Consider the following 12,383-nt stretch of genomic DNA (forward strand, 5'->3'; position numbering starts at 1 on the left):
TGCTAGGCCCCCCCTAGCCCCCCTCCAGAAAAAATTCCTAGCTACGCCAATGTCGATAGGGATTCCGTCCGGACCCGTGACCTTGTTCAGCTTCAGCGCTTTTACAGCTGCTGACGAGCTTCGGCATTTCCTACCTCTTCATTGCCATATGGTGTGGCCGGCCACATTATAGGGTCATACTTTCGGAATAGACCCTCGACGATGTTTGTCCGCTCACGTTTCTACCGGCGCACATTGGGGCAGAATCGAAAAAAATGCGGAAACAACCTGTAATTCTTCGGAATGAAGAGATAGACGTTTGGTGTCTTCAGCAAAAATGGTCCTTTCAATGAGACCGATTTTTTTTAGATAAGGTCATATATTTTTGTATTATTCGGATAATTGTCTTATATGCCATTTCGGTCAAATGGCATTTTAGGTGTATGGTTTCTTCGGCAAAGTTGTTTATTGTTTTATGCTGAAAATTATTGCTGAAGACGTGACATATTCCAAGGCCTACTATTTTTAAAATATAGACAAGTTTTGAGAAAATGGTGCAAAAACCGTAATATTTGAGTTTTGCTTATATTTTTTCACATTAAATCGCCTATGACTATGACATTTATTGGCATTAAGCAGGTCTGGTACAAATTTGATGGTAAAAATAAAATTATATTCGATTTTTTTAAAGAAAATTTGCAAAAAAAAAACAGAGATATTGCTAATAGGCCATTCTTGCGATCGGGCAATTTCGGGCAGGTGTTTTCATCGCCATCCACTTACGAAAGGTCAAAGCATTATTGTCTATTAATATCTAGGATATGATATTCGATTTATTTTTTTCTAAGCGATCTGCTAAGCTTATGAAAAGTTTCAAAGTTATTATAGCAGTTTTCCAATGAAAACAAAAGTTCATAATAATAATTAACATCTTTGCGGTTTACTGGTGGTTACATTTACTTAAATATTTGTTATATTCATTGATTTTGTATTTTCTATTCGCAAAAATGTCCTAATGTTTTCTGAAGATAGAGATAGACCTTCATTTCAAAGAATTACAGGTTGTTTCCGCGTTTTTTCGATTCTGTCCCAGTGTGCGGCGTCGAAAAGGTCCTTGTCGAAGCCCTTTGTCTTCCACAGCTGTACGATAGTTGTGGTTATCGGCGTTGCCGCGCAGTCCTGTTGACCTTGATCGGAGCGGAATCCACAGCGCTCCGGTATGGGTATACTCCTCACTTACCCTCCAGTTCATGTTGCTCGCAGGCGATGGGCTACACCATGTAAGATCGATGCTCGTCCGTTTTTCCTAAATGTGCTAATGGTACCTTTATTGCACAGTTGGAGATCTAGCTTTGTCAGGGCATCCAGCAGGCTGTAATCACTGGAACTGGTTACCCTGCTACCGCTCCACTGCCCATGCATTGAAGTCTCTTCCAATTAGTACTGTTTTCCGGTCGACAAGCTCATCGGTCAATTTCTCTAACATCCGCCTGAATTCGTCGAGTGTCCACCTTGGAGGAGCGTAGCAGCTGCCTACGTAGACACCATTGACTTTCACGATTACGAAACCTGTATCGCCGCTGGCATTATCAAGCGGTACTCGATATGGCTCAGCTATAATAGCAACCTCGCACTTTACTTCCGTTGTTGACTGCCACAACAGTTGCTGTGCAGTGTCGCAATGATATCAGTTGATCTGCGTTACTTCCACTACTGTTGTGATGCGATTGCCTTCTTATAAGCAGGGCACTTCCCAGACAACCAAAATGTACGCATAACGAAATCACCTGGAGGCTTTGTACGTGCAAAATTTCACTTATAAGATGTCGCGAAAAGGCCTTCTACGTACAAAAGTGGAGGCGATATGCGTGCATATATTATGTGATGATTAATAACATACAATGCGAGTGTATAAATATTCTCCCGAACTAACCTGTTATGTTATGCGACTTAACTTATGATAACAAATGTTGATTTGACAGCTGCTACGGATTGATCCGACTAACTTTGCACGAGTGTACGAGACGAAACAAAATGTACAAATGAACTCAGAAAAAAGTATTTTATGCGAGGAAACTCATCAATTTGACGAGTTTATTCACGGTGTTTTGCGGGTTTGATGTAATTAGTATGAATAAACGAGTTATAACGTGAACTTTCTTGCGATTTCTGGTTGTCTGGGTTATAGCCGCTCGTTACATGGGTGTTTTCTTCCTCTGGTTTACAGGGTATACACTTTGGTCGCTTCGTGCAGTCTTTCCCAAAATGCCCTTTCAGACAGATTGTACCTCATCGGTGGCCTCTCGGCTCGGGAGACAAGTCTCAACTGGCAAACCGACCGTCCAATTTTCACCTTTTCCTTCTCCACCTGTTTTTTGACCAGCCGAATCGTCGCTAAACGTGTGCCATCGTACGGCTTTGAAAGTCGGACTGTCATGGCCACATCTCCAATATCGCACTGTGATCGCAACTCCTGTTACAGATCATCAGTGGATGTGATCTCGCCTAGATATCTGCACTCAACCACAGCCTCCTCAGTTAATGTTTTACGCTTGCCTCGTTTGCCAACGCCTCAGCAATCAACTCCTGGTAGGCCGAGCTCTTGATCACTGGATCGTTCTTCAGCTCGACGAGCATTTCTCCTCTCTGAGTATGCCTCATACTGACCACGTTCTCTCCGAAGTCTTTTAGCTTCGGATCATCTCTGACCTCACGAAGAATCGCTGCGTACGTGGTTCGGTTGTTTGCCGTCCCCCTTCAACCACTCACACCGCGGGCGACTAGTCACTTTCGTCGCACCCTCCTTTACGAGCGGGTAGTTACCCTGCTCGTTTTTCTGGTTCTGGTGCCTTTTCGGCTGCGCTCTCATTCTCGGCTGCGTTTATGGCGTACTTACTTACTTGATACTTGAACGGCTTCAATTCGCTACGATTAATCTGCGTCGAATGGATGAGTCTTCTCCACTGGGCTCGGTCCTGGGCCAATCGCTTCCAGTCGCCCTGAACGTTAAGTGGCCTTAAGTCCTCCTCAACTGCAAAAAGCCATCGTGTTTGCCTACCACGAAGTCGGCGGCCTCGCCCGGGTTCTCTGTTGAATATTATATTTGCTTGTCGTTCTTCCGGCATACGGGCAACGTGACCAGCCCAACGCAGCATGCCGTGTTTTATGCGCTTGACAATATCCACCTCTTAATACACTTGGTACAACTCGTGATTCATGCGACGCCGCCAGATGCCGTTTTCTAGTTAACCACCGAGTATTGTTCGCAGCACTTCACGTTCAAACATCCCAAAAACTCTCCTGTCGACTTCCTTCAATGTCCATGATTCATGGCCATACAGAACAACCGGAAGGATAAGTGTCTTGAATAATGCGAGTTTTGTTTTCGTTTGCAGGCTACGGGACTTCAGATGGTTATGGAGGCCGTAGAAAGCCCGACTCGCAGCTGCAATACATCTTCTCACCTCGCGGGTAACATCATTATCGCATGTCACTAGTGTTCCAAGATACACAAATTCTTCCACCACTTCAAACTTTTCACCACCTAGCACCATTTCGCTACCACTAACACGTCCGGACCCACGTTGACCACCAGCTATCATGTGCTTCGTTTTGTGGTGTTGATCATGAGCCCGATCCTCGCTGTCTCCCTCTTAAAAGGCCGAACGCCTCTTCCACTGCCTGACGATCAATGCCGATGATGTCGATATCGTCCTCAAAGCCAAGGAGCATATGAGAACGTGTGGTAATGGTACCGCTTCTTTGACTACCGGCTCTCCTGATAGCATATTCGAAAGCTATGGTAAACAGCAAGTTAGAAAGAGCGTCACCCTGTTACCCAAGGTTACGAACGATGACGATATTTCGTCCACCACCCGCACACTAGATTTTGATCCGTCAAGCGTTGCACGAATCAGTCTAATCAGCTTCGCCGGAAAGCCATGTTCGGACATAATTTGCCACAACTCGTTTCTCTTCATTAAATCGTACGCTGCTTTGAAATCTACAAACAGATGATGAGTCTGCAAGTTGTACTCTCGGAATTTATCTAGGATTTGATGTAGCGTAAACATTTGATCCGTCGTTGATCGGTCCTCTCGAAACCCAGCTTGGTATTCATCAACAAAGGACTCCTCATACGGTCTCAATCTGTTGAACAGAATTCCAGACGTGATTTTGTACGCCGAATTAAGGAGTGTTATCCCTCGGTAGTTGGCTTACTGCAGTCGATGCCCTTTCTTGTACAAAGGGTAAATAAGACCTTCCAACCAACTAGTAGGCATTTGTTCTTCTTCTCATATCATCGAAATGATACGGTGAAGGAGTTCGTGCAGCTGTCCACTTCCGTGTTTGAGAAATTCGGTCGGAAGTTCGTCCTTCCCAGCAGCCTTGTTATTCTTCAGCCCATTGATAGCTTTCTTTACCTCATCTAGCGTTGGAGGTTCCACAGCCTGTTCATCGTCATCGATTTGAATTCTGCTACCAGATCCACTTCCGTTATCTCCGTTCAATAATGACTCGAAGTACTGTTTACACCTGGTGGCCACCATTGTTTTATCCGTTAGCAAGTTTCCTTCGCGGTCGTTGCACATGGCGGGAGACGGCGCTTTTTTTCTCCGCACACCATTTACGGATTCGTAGAACCGTCGCCTGTCGTTCTGTTCCATAGCTTCTTGCGCCTGAGCAATTACTGCCTCTACATATTCCTTTTTCTTTCTGCGATGGATCTGTTTTCGGCTGCCCTGGCTTCCTTGTACCGCTCTCTGCTCTGACGGCTACCAGACACCAGCATCCGGCTACTAGCCAAGTTATTCTCGTTTGTCATTATCTGGCACTCCTCGTCGAAGCAACCGTTCCTTGGTCTTCGTTGAGCACTATCTACCACTTCTCGCGCTACTGTGTTCACCGCTCCGTGGACTGACTCCCACAGATCGCTGAGGTTGATGCTCTCGTCGATTTTGCTAATCCGCTCGTCAAGCTTTTGATGGTAGTCCGCTGCTACACCGTCTGCTGACAGGAGTTGGATATTGAAACGCAACGATTTTCGATTCCTAGAACTCGAAACGGTTGATAATCGCGCTCGAATTTTGCTTACAACGAGATAGTGGTCTGAGTCGATATTAGGACCCCAGAAAGTTCTAACATCGATGACATCGGAAAAATGTCGGCCGTCTACCAGAACATGGTCGATTTGGTTGCAAAGTTCTCCATCTGGGTGTTTCCAGATGTGCTTGCGGATATCCTTGCGTGCAAAGTAGGTGCTACTGATGGCCATCCCCCAGGTGGCAGCAAAGTTCACTAAACGTAGGCCGTTGTCGTTGGTAACAGATACCAATGATAGGGCGGAAGAAGTCCTCTTTTCCGACCTGCGCATTAGCGTCGCCGATGACAATTTTCACGTCGTGTATTCGGCATTCTCCATAGGTCTTGTCGAGACATTCGTAAAACGCGTCCTTCAGTCATCGGATTTGTCATTAGCCGGTGCATAGACGTTGATCAGGCATTCGAATGTGAGTTGAAGAACTACACTGGTGTACAGACGCTCAGAACGTATCTCCTCACTCTAGCTGATAGCTGATGTGCTGTGCCCAGGTTGCACTACCAGCTAAGTACGCAACCCTTAGCTGGCGGTCTTTGTCATCATTTGACCCGTGGAAGCGCGAGGTAGGAACTTGTGAGGACCAGAGCTGTGTTGGTCGCTCCTTCCTGATTGTCGACTCACCATTTTGCAGCCCAGTTTATGGCGTACAGTAGATTCTTAATCGTGTGATGCACATTAGTCCTGTCTTTCATGTACTCGCGAGTTCATTGACCTTCTTTTTGACCTCCATCAACTTCGAATTCCCCGTTAGGCCTTCCTGGAAAATGCTGTTGCTCGATTTCGGTGTATACGATGGGCTTTGAAACCTTAGTCCTGCTTGGAGTCTAGAATTCTCTTCTTGTAACGCCCTGCTGCTACTTGCTGGTGTCTCCTTCTATGCTACTGGCGAACGTTGTAGCTTTCCGCTTCTCGCGAACGCGTTTGCGTTCTCACCTTCTGCTGTTTCAACCTCCACTACGGTATTGTCTGAGATGTTCTGCATTTTGTTGGATCCCCCTCCAAACCACTATTTTCCTCAGACTCAAGTAATCGGGGAGGTGTCATTCATCCTTACTAGAGAAGTGGAATAGCATGGCTGTCAGATCTTTATCCTCGGTTTCTATAAGTATTCCGTAATCGTGTCCATGTTGGTTCCGGCCAGTATACCATAATCTGGATTTAACTGTCATCCATCCTGATGAGCTAAGACACTTTGAAAGCGATACCAGGTCGGTCGGCCACCTCTCAAACGAAGTGCGAAAGGAGGTTTTTCATACGGCTGTATGGATGAGTTTCGCTTGGGAAAGGCAAGAATCTCAAGCTCCCACCACAACGTGTATATCATGTGACAGGTACTAAAATACTCTACGCCCTGGTAAGTCGATAAAATTTTCTTCAACGAAAAAATCCATGCCCGGTGGGATTCAAACAACCGGAGCTTGGTCATGCCGAATAGCTGCGCTTTTATCGCTACGGCTGTCTGGGCACCTGGATGTATCGAGTTGTAGAACATAATCTCAGAGCAACTGCGATTCAAGGGACCATCGATGTAGCCATAAAACCAGCTTTTATTATAATTCTCTAACTCTTTATTGAGCTACTGAATATCGAGTTAGGGAGAGTTGACTGAATATCTATCTAAACATTCGAGGAAAGTTTGCGATAGGATAGTACAAAATTGAAATTTTATAAAATTTAAAACCAGTAGCTTGTTCCACAGGAAAAAAAATCTCACTGTTTTTCTCTGGTGGGTTGCGAAATATCAACTTGATGGCTAGGTGGGTCGTGCATCCGAATAGTTTAAGGACCTATGTGGTAGATAGTTCAACCACAGACAAACAGACGTAGCACTGACGAAATTTCCGTCGACCACTCAGTTAACGATCATTTCAAATTCGCTATGTTACAAATCTCACAACCAGAGGTGCGCTTATCGGTTTTCTTCACGTTTGACGTTTCACGCTCTCATCATTTGCTGGTCTTGTCTCACGAAACACCTTTTCGTGCAATATGCTCACCAAATGATGATGGTGTAAACTGGGCGATGGATTTTGAACAAATTTGTTTTAAGTGTTTGTTTAAATATTAAATATTTACAAGTTTTTAATTTGTAAATTTAGCATTTCGTTATTTGCGTAATCCGTGTAAGGGGCCCAGATAGCCGTAGCGGTAAACGCGCAGCTATTCAGCAAGACCAAGCTGAGGGTCGTGGGTTCGAATCCCACCGGTCGAGGATCTTTTCGGGTTGGAAATTTTCTCGACTTCCTAAGGCATAGAGTATCTTCGTACCTGCAGAACGATATACGCATGCAAAAAAGGTCATTGGCACAGTAAGCTCTCAGTTATTAACTGTGGAAGTGCTCATAAGAACACTAAGCTGAGAAGCAGGCTCTGTCCCAGTGGGGAAATAATGCCAGAAAGAACAAGAAGAAGTGTAAGAATGCGGAATTTCGTTATGAATGCCATTAGACTAAATCATTCGAAATATCGCATACCCTTAAACCCCATAAGCTGTAGCGTGGTGCTTTCGCAGGATATATGAAACTGCACCAAAGTTCATCGTGGATGGAAGCTACGGAAGATTGCTCCCGTTTCTTCTTTTCCTTGGGCTTCCCTGTTTTCTTCTGCTCACTGATGCAAGTGTGTTAAAGTTGAGCTTGAGCTAGTGCATGGAATCTTGCTGCAGTGCTGCTGCATATCTGCACGCTCCTCGAGCTACATCATTCCGGGAGGGATTTGGTGAGGTTATGTCCGCCGGGATAGTTCAAGCAGGAGATAGTGAAAAGTTTTACTGTTGGGATTGTTAGGGAGTACTACTTCCCTGTTTGAGAACCGGCAGTGAGACGTTGTGTTCAGCGACATCGTGTAGAACATTTAGGACTGGGATGAAATTTGAACATCCTACATGCAACAATTCGGTTTAGATGGAGAAAAATTCTCTTCGAAATTTTCCCAACCGTGGGGAACTGGATGGCATCTTTAGATCAATTTGCCTCAAACTAGATAAAGTTTCGCTTGACCGGAAACTTCCGCTGCTCGAGTTCTGCTCGAGACAACTTGCGAGCCGGGGTAATGTTCTTATGACACTTTGATCTTGACAGCATCAACCAAGTAAAACAACCGGCATCGTTTCGTCCGTTTCCTCCGGGGTCCAATTTGGGTCTTACTTTTGTTATCTTCTGCTACGGTCTTGTCATGTGAGCGAGTGAATTTGCGACTGTATGCGGTTGCCATTATGTCGTTTGGGAAGTCATGTGCTGCACCAAAAGTGAACTAGTTCTGTAATGATGTTATGGCTCTCCGAAATTGAATCTAGCACTAAATGGTTATTCCAGAACACTGTGAGTTTGCGTTTGTTAGTTGTACTCGCTTATGAGGCCCTTAGAAGTCATTTTTGATATTCCATTTGATGACAGAACAGTTTCCAATATGTTTGCGGACATGCGACTCACTATAAACATGAAATTGATTGTGGTAACACATTATTAGATATACATTGCAGTAGGATGAATCGTAGAATTCATAACTTCCTTCCCAAAATTTGGGATTTAAACGTTGGGATTTAAAATGGAAGAAAGAACGTTTCTCCGGAATGCGTGCTTTCTTCCAAGGGTGAAATGGTCAATGTTGATAATTGCATCGAAATGAGCAGTCAGTTTGATGCCTTAGACAAATTTTCCGAACACCAAATTGAAGCAGCCTCTAGCCCAGGCTCTTTGATTCAAGTGAGGAAGCAAAGAGTGCCACCTATCGTGGTCAGTTGTTCCGAATTTGGAGGATTTAGGCAGGAGATCTTGAACTTCTAAGGGGAATCAAGGTTTCCTTCCAAATCTCAAGGAAAGGAGACTATCGCGTTTTGTCGGAAACTCTTAAAGATCGCGAACTTCTCCTCAAACATCTTGAGAAGAAGCACATTTTTTTCACTTATGACGACAAAAGTAAATGTTGGTTCAAGGTCGTCTTGAAAGGTTTCACAAGTGACTATAAGTCACCTGAAGAGATCAAAAAATGGAATAAATGATTTACTTGGATTTTCCCCAGTCCAAGTAATCATTATGAAAAAGAGTACCTAATCTAGCATTCGTCGGGAAAAGCTTTACCAGGAATATTATTTAGCTCACTTTAACAAAAGCGATCTAAATACAGTGGGGATTTTCTCGATGGAGCTCCGCTACACTGAATGACTCGATGGTTGGATAATGGCTGGTTGGAAAAAAAAATCCAACAAAAAACATTCGAATGCCAAAAATAGATGTTAATTTTACTTCGACTTCTGAGCACCGTCGCATTGAAGTATATAGAACAAATGTGCATGTGTATGTGCGTTTCGTAACGATATTTTCACCAGCTGTCAGTCATCCCAATTAACAGGTCGGATTCGCTAGTTGGCAGGCAGTTATGTTCAAACTAGCGAATCCCCGCTGTAAAATTAAAGCTTTAGTAAAAAAAAAACAAAATGTATGTTCGATGTCCACGTAACAGTGTCCTACAGTTGACCTTAGAACCTTCAGCTTCAGCTGTCGGAACAGTTTCCGTACCTTCGTGGCCTGCCCATTGAAGGATACAGCAACGCCACGCCAATCGTTCTCATTGGTGTGGACAACACGCATCTGAAAATTCCTCTAAAGATCCGGGAAGGGAAAATCGGTCAACCAGCGGCAACGAAAACTAGACTTGGGTGGACTATAGACGGCGAAATCCTCGGGAAAACTTCTTCAATAGAACGTTTCCACTACCATCTGTTTGAGAAACGGCGTAGTCCCGACGACGAGCTTCATGTGAAAGATATATTTTTTCGGTGGAAAATGTTGTCTGTCGTTCCTCTCCAGAAAAGTTCCGTTGAGGTGCGATCAAGAAGAAACGACTGTTCGCCTACCTTCTGGCCGATTTCAGACCGGACTACTCAGGAAATATGATCACATCGAAAATGGCAGAAAATCGTCTGAGGTCATTAGAACGACGCTTGTTGCGCAAACCTGAGCTTTTCGAGAATCTCAAACAGCAGTTACTCGAATACGAGGAAAAGGGCTATGCTCATAAAACCATGCAAGATAAGATCCTCAACTTTGATCCCATGAGAATATGGTACTTGCCATTCGGGATAGTTGTGCAACCCAAGAAACTCGGGAAATTGCGGATTGTATGGGACGCTGCAGCGGCAGTACCAGGCCAGTCATTTAACTCTGCTCTGTTACCCGGACCGGATCTTCTAACCTCCATTCCGGCGGTTTTCTCCAGATATCAACAACGCCAAGATATACGGGAAATGTTTCACCAGCTCCAGATCAGGCCCGAAGATAAACAGGCTCAACGTTTCCTTTTTAGAAGTGATCAGAAGATGTCCAACGAAACCAGCTTCAGGTGGTGGTGAGCATCTCCGATCCCCTGGGACTGGTGTCGCTCATCGTAGTTCACGGTAAAATCCTCGTCCAAAACGTGTGAAGAGCCAGCATCAATTGGGATGAGAAAATCACTTCTGATCTCTTCATTGAATGGCGTCGGTGGATCAAGTTGTTGGTACAACTGGATGCAATTCGCATTCCGAGGTGTTATTTTCCGGGATACCATCTGGAAAGCTTCGAATCTCTTGAGCTGCACTTATTCGCTATGCTAGCGAGGAGGCGTATGTTGCGGCTGCGTTTTTCCGAATTGTGGACAGATCTCAAGTGCGCTGTGTGCTGGTTTCTTCGAAGACGAAGGTGGCTCCACTCAAACTCCTCTCAGTTCCTCGTCTTGAGTTGCAGGCAGCACTACCAGGAGTCAGATAAGCAAAGTCAGTGGCAGAAAATTATATTCTACTTGTCGTGCATCGTTTTTTCTGGAGTGATTCAACCACTGTTCTCTCCTGGCTGCAGTCCGACCAACTGAAATACCGACAGTTTGTGGCGTGCCGAGTGTCCGAAATCCTGGACACAACGAAGGTGGACGAATGACATTACGTACCCTCTCGATTGAACATTGCAGACCATGCGGCGAAGTAGAAAGAAGGGCTCCAGATCAACAGCAACCACCGCTGGTTTCGTGGACTGAGCTTTGATACGACCCTCCACGCACGTGGCCCAAACCGAAGGAGCTTCCTGGGTCGAAGCAGTTAGAACAGTTTTATCGTTTCTCCTAATGGGAACGTCGGTTTATCGACCAGCTTAAACGTTAAAGGCATGACGAAATCACGTTTGGAGAAAACAAGCAAACTATACAAGCTATCTCCTTTCCTAGTCGACCGAGGCGTAGTTCGAATAGACTGCAAGATTTCCAGTTTCTCCGAAACGCTTAAGATTTTAAATATCCAGTTGTTATACCCAAAAACCACTACGTCAATCAACTCATCGTCAACCGCTACCATCGGCGGTAAAACCAACTGCAAGAGACTGCGATGAACGAAATGCGACAGAGCTTCCATTTGTCGGAGATGAGAGCAGCTATTTGGAAGTCTCGGAAGAAGAATAGCCTATCTACGGAATGCTGCAAGATGGCTATACGACGCTTTATAGCACGGAGGGGGGCACCTTCCGACAAATGGACACTCCGATAAACTTTGTCGGAGTCAGCGGCGAATTGCGAGAGTAGATAAGGGGCATCAACTGTGATCTGGCTTCCACGTTCACAAATACCATCACCCAATGGCACTTCAACCCACCAACCCACTTTGGTGACTCTTCTTGTTGAAGCAGACTCTATGGTAAATTCGAAGCCGTTGACCTGCATGCCGCTAGAGACGGCAAAGCACGAGGCGCTTACGCCAAACTGTTTTCTGCTGCTGAGCACTAGTAGGGCGAATCAACCACCGAGTCAGATTTCTGATGATAAGTTGGCCTTGCGATGCAGCAGGACGTTATACCAACGTCTACTGGATTAATTATGGGTTCGCTGGAGAAAAAATACCTGCCCACCATTACTAAGCGAACCAAGTGGTTTGTTGAGAATAAACCAGTCTCGGCCGGTGACCTAGTTATGATTGTAGAAGACCGACTGTGGAACGGATGGATCAGGAGACGAGTTCTACGTGTGTTCCCTGGACGAGATGGGAGATGTCGCAGCGAAAATGTCCAAACTGCAACCGGTGTTCCAGAAGCCAAGTAAGCCGTCCTAGAAGTGGCGAATACTGCTCGTGAAGACACGGACCAATACGGGTCGGAGAATGATCAGGACGGCACCCAGTCGTTCGAATTATTAGCTGCGGGCGAGCGTCAGCAACGGCTGAGCGACCGGCCGTCCAGCGAGAGAAACCAACTTTGCACTACACAGATATCACATTCAGTATAATTCGAGACTGCACAGCAATCACACACGCTATTTGGACGAGAATACGAACTAAAAGTAAATT

The 12,383-nt window shown here is 45.2% G+C and overlaps 1 protein-coding gene across 2 annotated transcripts in view; it reads left to right on the forward strand.

Moving 5' to 3' along the window:
• Positions 1–12,383, forward strand: part of LOC5577698 (proteoglycan Cow) — a 578,074-nt gene that overhangs the window by 350,054 nt on the left and 215,637 nt on the right. The window lies entirely within an intron of this gene.

This window comes from Aedes aegypti, chromosome 1, assembly GCF_002204515.2.
Source record: "Aedes aegypti strain LVP_AGWG chromosome 1, AaegL5.0 Primary Assembly, whole genome shotgun sequence".
NCBI lineage: Eukaryota > Metazoa > Arthropoda > Insecta > Diptera > Culicidae > Aedes > Aedes aegypti.